The following is a 19,639-nucleotide window of genomic DNA, read 5'->3' on the forward strand; positions in this document are numbered from 1 at the left end:
ATCTTCCTGTATCTATTTTAAGTTAATATCATAAATGTACTGAACTTTCTTTTATTAAACCTTGTGACATCTATAACTTAAGGACAAAAGCTGTCTGAATAATTAGAAAAAGCGCCTTTGAATAAAATAACATTTGCGAAAATATATACGCCCAAAGCTGTTAAAAAAAGACACACGAATGATCAAATTTTTAAAAGAAAATTATCAAATTCTTCACCTGTTTGGCTTGATATAACGACACCAACTTTTTTCTCGTTTCTGTTTGTAACATATTTTGCTTTGTATCTCATCATACATTTAATGCAACGAAACGTGATAATGGTAATTCAAGTGAAATGACAAACTTTAATTGGTTAACACATTTATTAGTTACATCCATCATCACAATATTCATCTTGGTCAGCATTGTAATATTCCGGATTAAATTCTTTGTTCTGCAGGCAGTCTACAAATGTTTTGTCACACTTACATACTCTCCCCTCACAGGAATTGGGACTATCTAAAAAATATAACATTGAAATATCATAACACTGAAATTATAAAAAAAAAACAAGAATATGTCCAAAGTATCCGTACTATCATTTTCTATGTTAAGTGGACCGTGAAAATGGTTAGATACTCTAATTTGGGATTAGAATCAGATATATCACATCATGGAAAACATGTGAACTAAGTTTCAAGTTGATTGGACTTAAATTAATCAAAAAATACCTCAACCAAAAACTTTAACCTGAAGCGGGACAGACGGACAAACGAACGTTCGGACGAACAGACAAACTACGAACGAGCTGACGCACAGATCAGAAAACGTTATGCCCATCAATGGGGCATAAACGTACTTCGTTTGATGTAATTGTATGTATGAAATAATAAAGACTTAAGTGTTTATACTTGTGACAAACACACGAAATGAGTGACCAAACTTAGATAAGAAAATTTACAATTATAACAATTAAAATAAATAACTGAAGGAAAACTGACAATCCTAGTCAATGAAGATCTGAGTCGAGAGCACCCGCACGAGCGGGGTTCGAACTCACAACTTCAGTGTTTAATGTTTAGTTTTAACAGTAGTAACTTCTTTTTTTTCTCTTGATAAAATGTCATTCAAATATGTACAATGAAACATTCACCAGACAGTACCTGGTGTCACAGTAACTTCTTAGACCACTCGGCCGCCGAGGCCCCTTACTGAGATGAATTTCAAACGTACTAGTTAACACTGTACAAAAACGGACATATTATTCTGACTCCAGACAAACCAGTATTTGCTTTTTCTTAAACAACAATATTGCACATGCTGTTAACACTTCTTCATTGGTACAGCTATTTCAGTGGAGATCGCTGTATATTAGTAACAGGGTATCTTCAGGTATATTTTTAAATTCCATTAGTATATAATATATAGAAATTAATACATGGACTTTTCAATATCGGCCCGGGTATCATCCAGAAACCCCCATATCAGCCCGAGACGTAGTCGATTTGCTGATATGGGTCGAGGGATGATACCCGGGTCGATATGGAAATGGCCATGCATTAATCTCTTTATCATATACTTCCGACAAGTGTTTTATGCATGGCAAATTAACAAATAAAATAACTAAAACAGTCAAAAACTTTATATAAAAGTTAAATTATGAATCCAACAAATCCAACAAAAAAATGGAATTTGCCCAACAATAACATCACTACCTCCATATTTATTTATGTTACTATTTCCTAACGAGGCATTTTGAAACATTGAAAATTTGGAAGAGTTTTATGATCATTATTTATACTCCATGTTTGTTGTACTATAAAATGATTCATAATTGTCAATATATAAATAACACATAGCTGAGAGGGTGATAGAACAGATTGTTACCCCGAGCAAACATTGTAAACTTAGGCGAAGCCAAGGTTGACAATGTCTTTTCGAGGGGTAACAATCTGCTTTATCACCCTCTCAGATATGTGTTATTTAATTTATTATACTGAATGTTCTGTTATTACTGTCGATTAAATTTCAAATGCAAAGTAATAAACTATGACGTCTAGTACATAACAACCATCCGTATTTAATAAAGCGCACGCTTGATCAAGCGTCTCCGTGAAGGGTAATAGAGTATTTTGCATAGGATAGAATCGTATTTAATAAAGTGCACACTTGATCAAGCGTCTCCATGAAGGGTAATAGAGTAAATGAACACCCTCGTATTAGCCAATCAAAATCTGGCATTTTGACATGAAGTATAATAATGACATCTGTTTGCAAGTACTAAACTATCCCCACAAAAGTTCCCGTAAATTTTGACGTCGTCATAAAAAATCACGTCACACTGGAAAAGTAAACAACCGATACCGGAAATGCCGGAAGTAACTTGCACGAGAGGCACTATTATGGGTTTTGTGCACGAGATGCCCCTGATATGGGTTATCAGCCCGGGTGGGAAATTATGGCTTGTGTACTTCCGTTCATTACACATATGCAACAGCTATCATATCAACATGATCAATGCTAAGTATATGATAAATATATATTTTATTATTTTCTGTGACTGTATATTACATTAATTTGTAGGATCCTTTACTATAGATAATTTAGCTGATCTGTAACAATAACATCTTCATGCCTTATATATCATGTACTGTAGTACGCCGCTAGATTAAAACTGATGAGGAAAGGTAACACACGGCCAGCAAAAGCTCTTTTTTGAGAGCCCAGGTGGTCGTGTGGTCTAGCGGGACGGCTGCAGTGCAGGCGATTTGGTGTCACGATATCACAGTAGCATGGGTTCGAATCCCGGCGAGGGAAGAACCAAAAATTTGCGAAAGCAAATTTACAGATCTAACATTGTTGGGTTGGTGTTTAGACGAGTTGTATATACATTATGTACACAGCCATGTATCACCATCATTGATGACGATCCGATGGATACATCTGTTGTAGAGTTGTCACTGACTCAGACGTACTTATGAATATAATTATTTTCTGTGCCTGTATATTACATTAATTTGTAGGATCCTTTACTATAGATAATTTAGCTGATCTGTAACAATAACATCTTCATGCCTTATATATCATGTACTGTAGTACGCCGCTAGATTAAAACTGACGAGGAAAGGTAACACACGGCCAGCAAAAGCTCTTTTTTTGAGAGCCCAGGTGGTCGTGTGGTCTAGCGGGACGGCTGCAGTGCAGGCGATTTGGTGTCACGATATCACAGTAGCATGGGTTCGAATCCCGGCGAGGGAAGAACCAAAAATTTGCGAAAGCAAATTTACAGATCTAACATTGTTGGGTTGATGTTTAGACGAGTTGTATATATATATATATATATATATATATATATATATATATATATATATATATGTATATATATATTATTTTTCATTAATCCATTATTAATTATTGATACATTATTAATCCTTAATACATTATTTATCATTAATACAGTATTTGTCATTATTACATTGTTTATCATCAATACATTATTTTTTCCTGTAATAACACTAGTCAGTGCTTCGGTACTGACATGATTAAACAAACTTTACTAAAATTGTCCGTTTATAAATTTTGAAATTATTATGAAACTAAGGTTTCAACTCCCTCAGGCAAAGTTGGCTTTAGATGAATTTGGCTATTTATTTTAGGTATTTTTAACATATAGCTCTTCAACGATTTTCGGTACTTATACATCTTCGGATTTCAAATGTTTGGCTTTGAGCGTTCCTGATTAAGGTAAATCCAGAAAAGCGCTTCGGACGAAATAAATTATTAAACGTGTTGTTTTATATTTTTACATCACTGGGTCGATACCTCTGCTGGTGGACTATCAGTCCCCGAGGGTATCATCAGCTCAGTAGTCAGTGCTTCGGTACTGACATGATTAAACAAACTTTACTAAAATTGTCCGTTTATAAATTTTGAAATTATTATGAAACTAAGGTTTCAACTCCCTCAGGCAAAGTTGGCTTTAGATGAATTTGGCTATTTATTTTAGGTATTTTTAACATATAGCTCTTCAACGATTTTCGGTACTTATACATCTTCGGATTTCAAATGTTTGGCTTTGAGCGTTCCTGATGAAGGTAAATCCAGAAAAGCGCTTCGGACGCAATAAATTATTAAACGTGTTGTTTTATATTTTTACATCACTGGGTCGATACCTCTGCTGGTGGACTATCAGTCCCCGAGGGTATCATCAGCTCAGTGGTCAGTGCTTCGGTACTGACATGATTAAACAAACTTTACTAAAATTGTCCGTTTATAAATTTTGAAATTATTATGAAACTAAGGTTTCAACTCCCTCAGGCAAAGTTGGCTTTAGATGAATTTGGCTATTTATTTTAGGTATTTTTAACATATAGCTCTTCAACGATTTTCGGTACTTATACATCTTCGGATTTCAAATGTTTGGCTTTGAGCGTTCCTGATGAAAGTAAATCCAGAAAAGCGCTTCGGACGCAATAAATTATTAAACGTGTTGTTTTATATTTTTACATCACTGGGTCGATACCTCTGCTGGTGGACTATCAGTCCCCGAGGGTATCATCAGCTCAGTAGTCAGTGCTTCGGTACTGACATGATTAAACAAACTTTACTAAAATTGTCCGTTTATAAATTTTGAAATTATTATGAAACTAAGGTTTCAACTCCCTCAGGCAAAGTTGGCTTTAGATGAATTTGGCTATTTATTTTAGGTATTTTTAACATATAGCTCTTCAACGATTTTCGGTACTTATACATCTTCGGATTTCAAATGTTTGGCTTTGAGCGTTCCTGATGAAGGTAAATCCAGAAAAGCGCTTCGGACGCAATAAATTATTAAACGTGTTGTTTTATATTTTTAATATGCACTTCATATCAAAACAGTATCCCGTATTGTATTAGTGTTTGCTCTTACTAATTAAAGCTGCATTTTATAACATAAACTCTCTTATGTTTGTATTTACAAAGTTTTCTTATCTTATCTTATCTTATATGACTCGACCAGGGCTCAAACCCTCGATATGTCGCACTCGAGGCAAGCACGTTAACACAACGTAGACACAGTATAGCATTGTTCCCAGTCATACGTTGAGATGAAGCTGCGTACAAACAGTAATATGTTTCTATCAGATTGAGCGTTTTTCAATTTGTAATATTGAAATGTCAGCAATGACAATCTTTGAGATGAAAATTATTTAATCAGATTTGAAATAAATTAATAATTGTTCTCTCGTATATCACTGTACAAACCGCAATTAGACTTATTTATTCATTTTATGTCATTCATTTTCACACATTATATTGTAAGTATGTATAATACAACACATTAATTACACATTTTCATTGTGCAATAAACTTGTATGAGGGTAGTAGGCTTATACCCAGTTGATATTAAAGAAAAGAAATGAAAATCTGTATTAGAGAAGGCCAAGTTGATATAATTGAACTGCTTATATCATACATGTTTTTATTGGCTCTACAAGTGGTATACAGGTTCTTTATCTATATAATTTTTTTTCTTAAATTATGGTACGGAGCTTCACGGTATTTGTAAACTTTTACACTTAAGATTTTTTTTTTAAAACAGTTGATTGTTGTAGGTGCAAATACAATGTATATCTTGCTTGTACATAAGCATAAATACAACCGGGAAAAATTTCTCCAAAACTTAAAAGATTGTTTTTTTAAGCATAAATGTGCATCTCTTCACCCGACAACAGTCTTTTGAAAAAATCACACAAATTAGACATCTAAAAACTTGTAGTCTGCCCATTCAACAAAATATTTAATTAGATTTATTTTTAATGTTTTTGAACTTTCATAAACTGATGCTTAATAGATAGTTAACACATTTGTCTTTTAAAATACAACTGTCATATAAGGGTCGTAATGATGCTGTGTGAATAAATGAATAGGTTTTCAAGAGCAAAATTTACACCTCATCAACTTGCCATAGATTAAATTTGTATTGCGCGTCAACCCTAAACTGGCTTACAATTTTACGATTGAGTAATAAGTAGCGTAATGGAGACATAATTTTGAAAGAGTAGAATCTTGACTGATATATGGGTGTTGCCCGGGTAAACACATATGGAAGTCTCTTATCTTTTCTAGTTCGTCATTAAAATTCCATCGTCCTGGATTTATATTGAGATTAGTATATGTTCAGTCATGTATGGACATTTACTTCGATTAACGGTTTAAAATGAGAGTCACGATATCTGCAATTCAATGATCCCGTTCAACTATAAGTTATATGGTTCGCTACTGACCCCCTACGGATCCATAGAGGGTAAATAAAATCCATAGGGGGTGAGGCCGGAGGTCGAATTCCCTTTGGATTTTATTCACCCTCTATGGATCCATAGGGTGTCAGTAGTTAACCGTATAACGAATTTATCGCACGCCGGTCTTTTTCAACTGCGTTTTGTTGAAAAATAAACAATGAAACACAACAACATTAATAGATGACGTGACGGCGTTAAACCAATAACAACGTGATAATTTACCCGCGATGCGATAAAAAAGTTTACTCTACCCAACACACTATTTTTTTCCATTCGCAGTCCCAATATGTTTCACTGTCTTAAGGGGTCACCTATATACCAGCATAACCATACAATTTTATTTAATTGTTTATCTATTGTCGTCTCAGTTATGCAACAATGATTTAACTTAATCTCAATATCCATCAAAAATTCGAATATCAATTATGTATGGTCCGAAAGCAATTAAAACAAATGATGAATAGAAACTAGAGGCTCCAAGGAGCCTGTGTCGCTCATCTGCTATTTTTATTTACAATTGATGCATGAAAGAGTTCAACCATTATACCTTTGTTTTAACTTCAGGTATTTAATGCATTTTACCCCTATGTTATATTTATATCCATGTGGGCCATGTTGGTTGGCAAGCGGGGTCGAAGGACACATTTGGTAAACGAAAATCCCCTATGATGATAGTGGCCAAGTTTAGTTAAATTTGTCTCAGGAGTTTCTGAGATTTTGGTAAAATTAAAATTACCAAAATTTACGAAAAATTGTTAAAAATTTACATTAACAGGCAATAACTCCTGTACGGGTCAATTGATAAATTAAATAATTAGACATAATAAGACATACACCTTTATTTAGAGTCGGTATTACAAGTACAAACATAAGCTCTGAAGAGCTTTCAAAACCGACAGAGTAGCAAGTAAAACAAAACATACATATCCAGTAATGCACACATAAATTAAACATATAAAGCAAGAGTTCATATCAGTATATAAACATGCAGCACACAATAATAGTCAAGATAATAATCAAAAACTGCAAAACTTCCTTAACATTACAAATCAGGGGCAGCAACTTATTAACGTCTTGACTGAATTGTCTGAAAATTTCAGGGCAGATAGATCTTAACCTGAGGAATATAGTTTACTAATTGCAAGATTTGCTCTAAATCCTTTAGTTTCAGAGATATATGTCAAAAACTGCATTTTACAATATGTTCTATTTTAAGCAATGTCGGCAATGTTTGTTGTCAGGACACATTCTTTTTTAACTAAATACCATTATGATGATTTTGGCTAAGTTGGGTTGAAATTATTAAGGTAGTTTCAGAGGAGACGATTTTTTGTAAATTATTATAAAAATTAATTAAAAAATTGACTATGAGAGCGAAAATTCCATAAGGGGTCAACTGGCAATTTTGTTAATGTTGACACATTTGTAAATCTTACTTTGCTGAACATTATTTCTGTTTACACGTTATCTTTATCTATATTAATATTAGAGATAATAACCAAAAACTGCAACCCAACAACGGATTTTCTTATTGGTCTTAAAATTTCAGGGCAGATAGGACTAAACATGATGAACATTTTATAGGAGTAAGATATACTTTAAATGCTTTAGTTTCAGAGAAATACGCCAAAAACGGCATTTTACCCCTTTGTTTCATTTATAGCTATGGCGGCCATGTTGGTTAGCAGGCGGGGTCGTTAGACAGATTATTTAAACAAGATACCTTTATGATGATTGTGCCAATTTTGATTAGATATGGCCTAGTAGTGTCAGAGAAGTTTGTTTGTAAAAGTTATCAGACGATGACGGACGACGAAGACGAGTGATGACGACGGACGACGACGACGACGACTCGGCCCTTTTTGAGCCAGGTGAGATAAAAAGTTTTAAAAGGAGAAGTATAAAACAAATCTAGGGGAACTTGAATATTTAAGTGCATACGACACAGTTATTAAACCATTCAAAAACGACGATAAAAATTTAACAATATTGTTTAACTTACTTTCACAGTTGACTGTTTTGTTTCCAAGATTAAATTCATAAAACAAAGTTTTAGGCAAACAATCCTCTTCACGATCATAGCAATCTTCGTGGTTTTTACAACACCTGTGAAATAAAATGTAGTATAAAATTGAGAATGGAAATGGGGAATATGTCAAAGAGACAACAACCCGACCATAGAACAGACAACACCAATGGGTCGTTAATGTAGCGAGGATTTCCCGCACCCAGAGGCGTCCTTCAGCTGGCCCCTATATAATTATATATACTATATAGATATAGGAAGATGTGGTGTGAGTGCCAATGAGACAACTCTCCATACAAATAACAATTTAAAAAGAAAACCATTATAGGTTAAAGTACGGCCTTCAACACGGAGCCTTAGCTCACACCGAACAACAAGCTATAAAGGGCCCCAAAATAACTAGTGTAAAACCATTCAAACGGGAAAACCAACGGTCTAATCTATATAAACAAAACGAGAAACGAGAAACACGTATATATTACATAAACAAACGACAACTACTGTACATCAGATTCCTGACTTAGGACAGGTGCAAACATTTGCAGCGGGATTAAACGTTTTAATGGATCCAAACCTTCTCCCTTTTTCTGAAACAATAGCATAACATCACAACAAATAAAAACATACGATAAAATATCAATTGGCAGACTTAACTCAATCAAAAAACGTATGATTAAACAATAAACGAATAAATTTGATCTGCGATATCTGAATACAAATGCACAGTTAATTAAATATTAGAGACAACTAGTTCAGTGATAATAAATCCCATACTAAACTCCAAATTCTACACAAGAAACTAAAATTAAAAATAATACAAGACTAACAAAGGCCAGAGGCTCCTGACTTGGTACAGGCTCAAAAATGCGGCGGGGTTAAACATGTTTATGAGATCTCAACCCTCCCCCTATACCTCTAGCCAATGTAGAAAAGTAAACGCATAACAATACGCACATTAAAATTCAGTTCAAGAGAAGTCTGATGTCAGAAGATGTAATCAAAGAACATAAACAAAATGAGAATAATATAGTCCATAAATAAGGGCAACAATAATACACCGCTGTTCGAAATTCATAAATCAATTGAGGAAAAACAATCCGGGCTACAAACTTAAACTGAAGGAAACACATCAAATGTAGTAGTGGGAGATATTATGGACATAATTGTGCAAATCGTGATACAAGCATGAAATTTGGTATAAAGGTTAACTAAATGATACTTATAAAAAATCCGCTGCTGGCCAGAAAAAAAAAATCATTTTTTCAAGATGGCCACCACACATTTTGAAAATGGCGAAATAACAAATTAGCCATTATTTGTTAATCCTTTGAAAGGTGTGTTATATGTAAAATCCATTGTTAAATTTGATAAAAAGAAAATGACAGTTCATAAATTACGACTAGACAATACATTAATGAAACTTTAGGTGACTTCCGGTTTCAAAATGTCGGCTAACGAGTCAAAAATTTCGATTTATTTTACTTTCAAGCAATTTTACAAGGGATTTTAATCCTTGAAAGGTGTGTCATGTATAATCCAATGTAAGATATGATAAAACGTTAAAAACAGCTCCTTAGTACGACAAAACAACACATTAAAGAAAAAAAATAGTGGTTTCCGGTTCCAAATTAGAGGCAAATACTTAAAAAATATTTTAATAATTTTCATCAACTTAACAAGTAATAACACAAACATGAAATACAAGCATGAAATTTGGTATACAGGTGGACTAAACGATAATTAAAAGAAATAAGTGTGCTGGCCATAAAAAAATTTCCATTTTTTCAAGATGGCCACCGATCATTTTGCAAATGGCGTCATATCCAGAAGTAAATCTTTGAAAGTTGTGTTATAGGTATAATCCAATGTAAGGTTTTATTAAGCTTTATATTACAGTTCTTAAAGTACAAAAAACAACACATAAATGACAAAAAAGAGTGATTTCCGGTTTCAAAATGGCGGCAACATTTTGGAAAACGTATTTTTTTTTATAATTTTCATCATTAAACTTAACAAGTGATATCACATTCTTTGTTAAGATTAAATGCCTAGTTTTGTTAGAAAGACAGGTTCGGTATCTTAAAATTATCGGACAGTAGCCAATAACAAAACTCGTACAAGAAAGGACAGAACGGTAGCATTTACAGTCACCAACACAATAGGATATTTCGCCTCCTCATTTCAAAAGTTTCCGACAGGAGGATGCAACTTTAACGGCAGCCGAAGAAGTCCTCGATTTGTTTCTTTCATCCAACCCCAGTGTTCATGAATTGGTACATAAATTAGGCTGAGCCCAAACTTATCCTCCTTGATACGCTGCTCTTTGGATGTCCTCCGAAAACAAACTCTTTTAGGCGGAACTACATCACAATGCCGCTGCTTCCTTGGTAAAAATTTACATCGTGCCTCGTTAACAGCAAATAGTGATGTTGTTCTGTCATACATGATGCAAACAAATGCTTATTTTGTGTCCTTGTATGTGTCTTTATACTTCAGCAAAGAAATAAGTACGTCCCTTACATGTTGAAATACTTCCCATGTCATCCAAACTTACCTAGTCCCTTAGTGTCACATGCACTGAATGTATGAATGAAAGGAAGAGCAGCTACACGAGGACCAAACGCATTTGATATATCACGTACAGGAAGCCATCAAAAGTCTTCATTCCTGCCAAAACCTATTCACAGTTTGTTCCACCATATTTTTGGAGTGCTGCAATTTTTAATACTACTACATCTGTGTCGGTGCTACCTTAAATTACCGTCGAACAACAATTTTCATAATCAGGCCGAACATGGACACAAATTCGTATATCTGCTTCTCCATGCTTACAAGGGATAGATGGAAAGTATCCTTATTAGTCTCTACAGAAGCATTTCTGTCGGCAAGACACTTCGTTTCATTGTCATCTTCATAGAGAAAACTACTCCAAAACCCAACTTTTGTCTTCTCACATCTAGCCTTTCAATGATCCATTTAGTAAATCTAACACAATATCTACTCTTGAATACTTATCGATGCAATATTTTATTTAAGGCCGTATAACACAATTGCAAAATCATCCAATATTGTTCCCTACAAGGTGGCCTGGAATTATCCATTGCTGCTCTATCAACGATAAATGCGTTAGAATTTGGATCTGCAAATTGCAAAATGTTTCAAGTTTATCCATTTGCACCGATTTAATACCACTGTTTAAAATGACATCCGAAGACAAAAACGGAGGAGCAGTTTGTCTTTATAGATTAAGAAATATTCCAAATCAATTTGTCCACTGCGACAAGAAATAAAAGTCTAGAAAAGATATATCTAAGGTTCTCTAGCTTTGTTTTTTACAAAAACGTTTACAGTTTTATTTTACCGACATAATAGGAAGTTGTTCTTTTTGATCTGTTTATAAGAAACCGGTTCTCCTTCGTTTTGTATTTGCTTCAAACGATCTACAAATTATTTGCCTTTGATCTTTTTAAAGAAATCCTTTTGTGTTCATTAAGTCGTTCATCTATTATAGAATGCCTCAAACTACTAGATCTTGCAAATTCATCTGATAGTCTACTGACTTCTGGTCTAGCTATCATCAATACGTCTAAATGAGGGCTTCGGTTAAACCTTTGACAACACATCGCCCTTTACAATTGCATTATTCTGTTTTTGTCTGATCAATTGTGTTATAAGAAAAAATATTTTCTGGTCTTACGTACAATAAAATTATCATTTTCAAAATCAATTGCCACCTGTGGGTGACTTAAGAGAAGGAAAGCCATATCTCGGAGAAGGTCGGTCGCGATCGAGAATATGTTACACGATCAAGACATAAATGAATACAGTATCATGCTTTATACGGACTGTTTGTACAAAATCTGACTCATGAAATGAGCATACTACCAAATTCACAAGAAGTTCTTATTTTATAATTTAACGCCAGGAATTGAACTGTGGTAGAGATGACTATATTTTCTTACGCCAGTCTATCAAATCATTGAACGTCACAGAGTCATGACATGATTATAATTTCTGTGTTTAGCTTTCTTAAGCCGATATATACCTTTCAAGCTAAAACACATAGAGTTATCTGATGCGCGTGTCTAGTCCTAGGTACATTTGAACATACATACAAGAATATGCCGTTCTATGTGTTGCAATACTGTTTTTAGTGAGGAAACATGACACATGTGTCCATCTACCTTCACGTTATATATCACCCAGAATTTTATAACAAGTCATTTCAATGTGAAATCCACCTTACAATCCTTTGTACAAATCAGTCAATTCCCACTGAATATCCATTACCAAAAGTGGCTGATCTGCCGTTACTATCGATGTTTTTCTCGTTTTTACCACATTTTCCGTCTTATCCATCAAATACCTGATTATTGCAACTGAATGGGCTTGTTTTTAAACAGTGGCATCATAGATTTTACACTTACTTGCTTTTTAGAGTAATGAGATGAACTATGATTTATACCAGTTTGCCCTGGTAGTGCATACAAATCACTCATTATGTCTATAAATAGTTTGCGCATGCGCAAAATTGTTAAATCATATGTGTCATAACCTTGGAAAATGTTATCAAACCAGATCATAATATCATTGAAAATCCCAAATGACTTATTTTATATTAAATAGTTGAAATATTTTTAAATGAATTTTGTCACATTTTCGCGCATGCGCAAACCCTGTATGTGTGAAATATTCATGTCTAGTGAATTATTCACATGTGAGGAAGGTAGCTACCAAACCTGACAGTAGTTTTTCACTAAAAGAAGGTAAACGAAAAGTTTTCCTGAAATCAGTATTTTCAAACTGAAAAAACAGCCATTTTAGAAAACGGCGGTGGCCATCTTGAAAAAATGATTTTTTTTAATGGCCAGCAGTTGTTTTTTTAAAAGTATATAATAATGATGCTTTGTGGTAGTTTTCATGCTTGTATCATCATTTGCACAATTCCCTCGATTTTGCCTGCTAATATCCTCCACTATAGGAGGTAAATAATGAAATAACAGCAACACAACACTAAAATGTTTAATTCAAAGAATATCTCCAAATATATTAATGAGAATTGCGATAGGGTTGATTTAATAATGGAAAAAAACTTTTTTTCTTAAATGAAAATAAATGGACATTTTCGAAGAATACTATAGTTTTTAATTTCTGTGTTATTTAGGTCTCTGGTGGGTGAAAGTTGTCTCATCGGCAATCGTACCACATCTTTTATTTTATAAAGAATAATAGATGAGTAAACAAAATACAGAAATAAGGACTCTCACTTTCCATTCTCTTTAAGAATTGAAAAATTATATGATATAAATCGATCGAAGATATTTACAAAACTGTCTGTTTTGTTATTGATATAATTATCTCTTACTATGTTAAAGAGATATTGTAATGTCCCTTCTGTGTTAAAGATTTCTCAATGATTATACATTTGTTCATAACTTCAGACTAATGTGATATTTTTTTCACTGCATTTCTTGTGGACCAATTATATTTTCACTTATGTTTGTAACAAATTCTTCGTATTGTCGAACAGGACTCTTATCTGAAACCAATATTGAACCAAATCTGCAATTTGATGCATTGAAACAAAGTTTTGGTATGTTTCGTCACGAAAAATAGGGTATGTTGTAGTTGGGCAGACATTTTTTTTCTACATTGGCTACCTATGTAAGTGTACAGATTGTTGATATCTGATTTATCACTTGGTGCGTTTTTCCGGAATGTTTTGCTTATTGCAAGTAGTGTTATATCTTAACTGCGACTATCCTTTCATATAACGTTTTTTTATTATTTATTTTTATATTCTTCTAAATGAATTACAACTCTACGACATACTTTCATCTTAGTCGGTTAACCAGGTTTATTTCGCAACAAATACATCAGCTTTATGATAATATAAAAAAGAAGATGTGGTATGATTGCCAATGAGACAACTGTCCACAAGAGACCAAAATGACACAGACATTAACAACTATAGGCCACCGTACGGCCTTCAACAATGCGCAAAGCCCATACCGCATAGTCAGCTATAAAAGGCCCCGATAAGACAATGTAAAACCATTCAAACGAGAAAACTAACGGCCTTATTTATATAAAAAAAATGAACGAAAAACAAATATGTAACACATAAACAAACGACAACCACTGAATTACAGGCTCCTGACTTGGGACTGGCACATACATAAATAGATAATACTGCTTCAAGCTGTTGAAATTAGTTTTTTATAAACCTGGGACGAATACGAAATATAATGCAATCATATCGTATGCGATTTATTGTTAAACTGTATCATTCGTGCATACTTACTGGTCCACATCATCTAGTGGGTCGCTTTCACCAGACTTTCAACAATAACATCATAGTTTAAAAGTGCAGTGGCTCGATCTTTTCCAAAATGATATTTTATTTGATATTCAAGCTGCTGTAAAGCTCTCTTATGTCTCAGAGTTCTGGCCTCTGCAATGAAATTGACCATTATATATGTTTACATAGAACAAAGAATATTTGAATTATAACTTGATACTAATGTTTACCTTTGCACATTTGTTGTTTTGATTTTGTTTTTATTTTATTTGAAATATGTTTTATGGCATACAATGTAAAAAACATATAAACCAACCACAGTCGTGGATCAACCAATGTCAGTTTAAGCAACAACTTATATATATTTCCCCCATTTGTCTTTCCTTAGTTAAAGTTAAAATATACTAACGACTTAAATGAACATGGGGGTCTTTGAGAATAGAGAATAGTCATGTTTACTGTTACTGCACTAGCTTACCAATCTACAGTATAACAACGCTCACCTGTATGAGTTATCGGAATTAGGCTGTAACACCTGTGTAAAGGCCCCGAACTGACTACATGTATTTCTATTCTCAACCTACAGTTTACGTACCTCCTTTATAACTGTACACCATTATACACATTAAGCATGCAGCAATATTCTTAAATTTAAAAAAATGTTTTTTTTACCGTTTAAGTATCCTTGTTTGGTTTTAGATGTGTTCATATTTTATACGGCCTACAACAATGACCAAAGCCCATACCACATAGTCGTCAGCTGTAACACCTGTGTAAAGGCCCCGAAATGATTAAATTTATTTCTATTTTAAACCTACAGTTTACGTACCTCCTTTATAACTGTACACCATTATACAAATTAAGCATGCAGCAATATTCTGAAATTTAAAAAAATATACATATGAAAATAGGCTATGCAAATGACGAGATAAATCTTTCACCGAATTAGAATAATTACGTAACATGTATGTTTCACGAGAATCTGTTAGTTTGATTTGCTGATAACAATTGCGCGTCATTCGAAAACAAATCTTACTTTCGTGATGACTCGTGCTTTCACAAAATAAAGAACACACTTTAAGTAGTTCTTCCGTTATCTTACTGTGACTGTGACACAGTAAGATAACAGAAAAACTACTTAAGACTTTTTTCACGGTTTTATTAGCATAACAATATAATTATAAGAAATGAATGTTCTTTTTGTAATTTTATTGGTGTGTTAAAGTGTTGATCGTGCATACATATTTAAAATGAAGCGCGAAACATACAAAATGTGCTTCGTTCAACACTGAAACTCCACTAAAAGAATTACAAAAAGAAGCATTCATTTCTTAATAAAGTACAATAAATGATTTGTTCTTCATAATTTAAAAAAAATCAAAAACATTTTTTATTGATATTTCTACAGTAACTATGAATATAATTCAGTTTACACTTATTTCATAAGTTATCTTGATGATTGCTCTTTTTAAACATGCATGTCTAAATAAGAACAATGAGATGATTCGAATAAAAAAGTAAAATAACAAAAAATAATCAACTCCAATTAAAATTCAATGCGGAAAGTTCCATATCAAATGTCAAAGTTAAAAGTTCAAAGACATCAAACGAATGAAAAATAAACAATAATAAAATGCAAGTGTGTTGGTGCATACAAGTTACATACATCATATACATTAAACAGGTTTAAGAGAATTGAAAATTCCTAGGAAATGTTCTGACCTGAAGATCATTGATTATATAAATTCATGAATTGCCAAATTCTCCCACTAATTTAATTGAAACTGTCTTTTTTTTGGTTGTTGCTCTTGTGGTACTATTTAAAACGATTCGTTTTTGTAAGTTAACATATAGTTCAATCTTGTTATTCCTCGTTTGGTTCCTCTATGGGTAATTCCAAACAAAATGAATTCCACAAATATCCTACGAAAATGATATTATTCAATTGAGAAAAAGCAAGATATTCAGCCACCAAAAGCAGGATGTTGAAATCAGATATCCATCAAATAGTTAGAGCTAATATCTGTAAACCAAACGGCTTCAACAAAAGACTCGTAAGTGACACTCGATCTTGATACTATATTAAGTTACTCACACGTAAAAACTGCATAATTGGACCCTTTTCGTCTGCTATTTGATAAAAAGATATGCAATATATAAACGAATTCAAAGGCCGTCTTGTAAATAACACTGCTATTTTCAGACTTATCTAGACTTCTACTGACATTGTGTATATATACAGGTCAAACTAACCTAATTTGCATAACAGTTGCAATGTACATGTTTGTCATAATGTCAAAAGATGACGTTAAATTATACGATGCATGTTAGAGGTAACTGTTTCGATTATGACATCTGTTCTGTCTACTTACAATTTATTAAGGATATACATTAAGTAAGTGGATTTTTATATAAGTCGAACCGATGACGGGATAGCTCTACAATACGATGAAATTTTACATATAATATTTAATAACGATATCGGAATATTGGTGTATGTATTAAGCCAAAACTTTACAGAAAGATCTGATAATATTAAAAAACCGGCACTGCTAAAAAAAAACTGTCAAACTGTGCTGGCTTGAATTAAATTTGTATTAGGGTAAGTTGATTCAATCATACGTTTTATATTGTTTCTTAGATAGTTAAAGGCAAATAATGTTTAAAAGAATACATAATAAATCATAATGTCATGAAAGTGTAAACATTCTAATTTGTGAGCTATGAACATCAAGTAGTTCGTGCATTAATCTGAGTAGGTTTTAAAAAGTTTCGAAAAAATATACGTTACTTTCCTGTGTGTCTACTCTTTTAATTTTACTTTCTCCCTTTGTTCTGTGTTCCAATTCCCACAAGTTTTGCGAGGCTTATTGAAAGATGTTCATTATTTCACTTATATATATTTGTAATTGATTTATTTTTAATTCGTTACAACATTCATAAGTTTAAAAGACTGTTGCTCAATCGTGTATTACAGATATGTACTTTTTTCGTTTTTTTTAAATATTATATACTTATATAAAGTACCTTTCATAATTTTATAATAAAAAAATATTTATCTACATTTCTGTAAGTGTCTATTCAACGACCTTTCCAACCAGAAAGGGAAGCCCTTTTGACACAAAATAATCTTGCGATTATGTAGTCGGAAAACTGTAGTATGGTAATTATTGTAGTTTGTTTAATGCTGTGTAAAGTGTGTTCACATTTAACGTTATGTAAGGTATACAGTGTATTACAAATAAAGGCAACAGTAGTATACCGCTGTTCAAAACTCATAAATCCACAGACAAAAAACTAAATCGGGGTAACAAAATAAAACTGAGGGAAACGCATTAAATATAAGAGGAGAACAATGACACAACATTAAAATGTAACACACACAGAAACGGACTAAGCATAAGACAAAATCATATGAGAAAAACAAATATAACATCAAAACCAAATACATGAATTTGGGATAGATAAGTACCGTGACACGTCTTATAGTAATGTGAATTCACACTCAAAAATAAGAGAAAACAAACGACACAACGGAAACACAGCGTTAAAATGTAACACACACAAAAACGAACTATAATATAACAATGGCCATATTACAATTGTGTTTCATGTGACATCTGTAGTCAGTCTGTCCGGCATGAATAAGGTGTTTTAATTTATATTCCGTAGCCACTTAGGTGCCAAAGATGAAATATAGAATATTTCTGTGCGCGACTGTTTATCTTGAATTTCAAATATAAGTCTTTGAGTGTTGTTCTTGATGAAGTAAATCCAGAAAAGCTCTTCGTAACGAGTTACTTTTATTTCATTTTTTTTTGTAAACCATTCAGTTATATGTTTTGTGTATAGTATGTCTCGTCAGAATTCAGATGAAGCAGACAAATTGTCTTGTTTCACACCCTCCCCCTTTTTTCTCCTCCAAAACAACCCTTCAGACACACATATACACACAAACACGTGTACGAAACCCCATAACCACCACTTTTAAAAGACTTTAATATAAGGTCAAATGTTTTAGTGAGAGTTTATGACTGATACTTATATTAGCTTTACATCACGGTGCGGAGCTATTAGTTTCCGTCGACATAAATGCCATCTTGAAATAATTACTTATCCCATATATATTATGATTCCTTGATTTATGGTGTGGCTGAGAAATAACGAGTGCTATTGGATTAACAGAGAAAAGAATTACAGATTTTTCTTGTCTAAGGATAAGACATCAAATGCCGGAAAATTAACTATGTGTATCAGTTCCGATCAAATGTCACGAATTCAAGTTCGTTTTATTATGCATATATTGCACACTGAAATTAATTTGCTTTGTCAATCTGCAATATGCGTAATATGTTTTGCTAAACATTGTTCCTATACAATTTTTACAAAAATGCATTATCTGTAATTTATAATTCTGACAATCTTATGTCTAAGCACATCTCCAAAGTCGTGTCTTTTGGTACATGTTTTAATTTTCAACAAGTAATTGCAAAATTTTAAAAGCATGGGTGTATAACGTACACTCTTATAGTTAATCCATTTCATATCAATCAATATCTAAAAAAAACACCATTCCCAATACTAAATCAACAACCACATGCACACCTTAAATTAAGAAATAACGAAGCAGTCCATAGCTTTTAAGAAAGCTCAAACTTGTAGGCATTTTACTTTAAAAAAAAAGTCTATCTGAAAGACAAATTTGATTATCTCCCCGTAAGGGAAATCAAGAACCCAAATGACCACAACAAACTACAAGAGGACCTTAAATCACTAGAAAAATGGGCCGACTTGGGTATGCTAACGCTAACAAATGCTATAGGCTAAGTCTTAAAACCAAAAGCCAGCGATTTTACAACCTTAACAACCACACGTTCGAACAAGTGTCATCCAATCCATACCTTGGATTACAAATACGGGAAGACATTAAATGGACGGAAAAAATACATGCAACAAAGCTAGTTCCTCGCTAGGCTTCCTTAGGGGAAACCTACAACACTGCCATAGACAATACCGTAAAACAGCATATATAGCACTCATAAGATCAATTA

The 19,639-nt window shown here is 33.1% G+C and overlaps 1 long non-coding RNA gene across 1 annotated transcript; it reads right to left on the reverse strand.

Moving 5' to 3' along the window:
• Window positions 1-344: 344 nt before the first annotated feature.
• Window positions 345-16,825, reverse strand: LOC139483592 (uncharacterized). The gene is made up of 5 exons (XR_011655040.1): window positions 16,684-16,825; window positions 15,184-15,232; window positions 14,592-14,741; window positions 8,264-8,367; window positions 345-499 (listed from the first exon to the last, which is right to left on the reverse strand). It is a non-coding gene; the product is annotated as an uncharacterized lncRNA (long non-coding RNA).
• Between the last annotated feature and the right edge of the window lie 2,814 nt (window positions 16,826-19,639).

This window comes from Mytilus edulis, chromosome 7, assembly GCF_963676685.1.
Source record: "Mytilus edulis chromosome 7, xbMytEdul2.2, whole genome shotgun sequence".
NCBI lineage: Eukaryota > Metazoa > Mollusca > Bivalvia > Mytilida > Mytilidae > Mytilus > Mytilus edulis.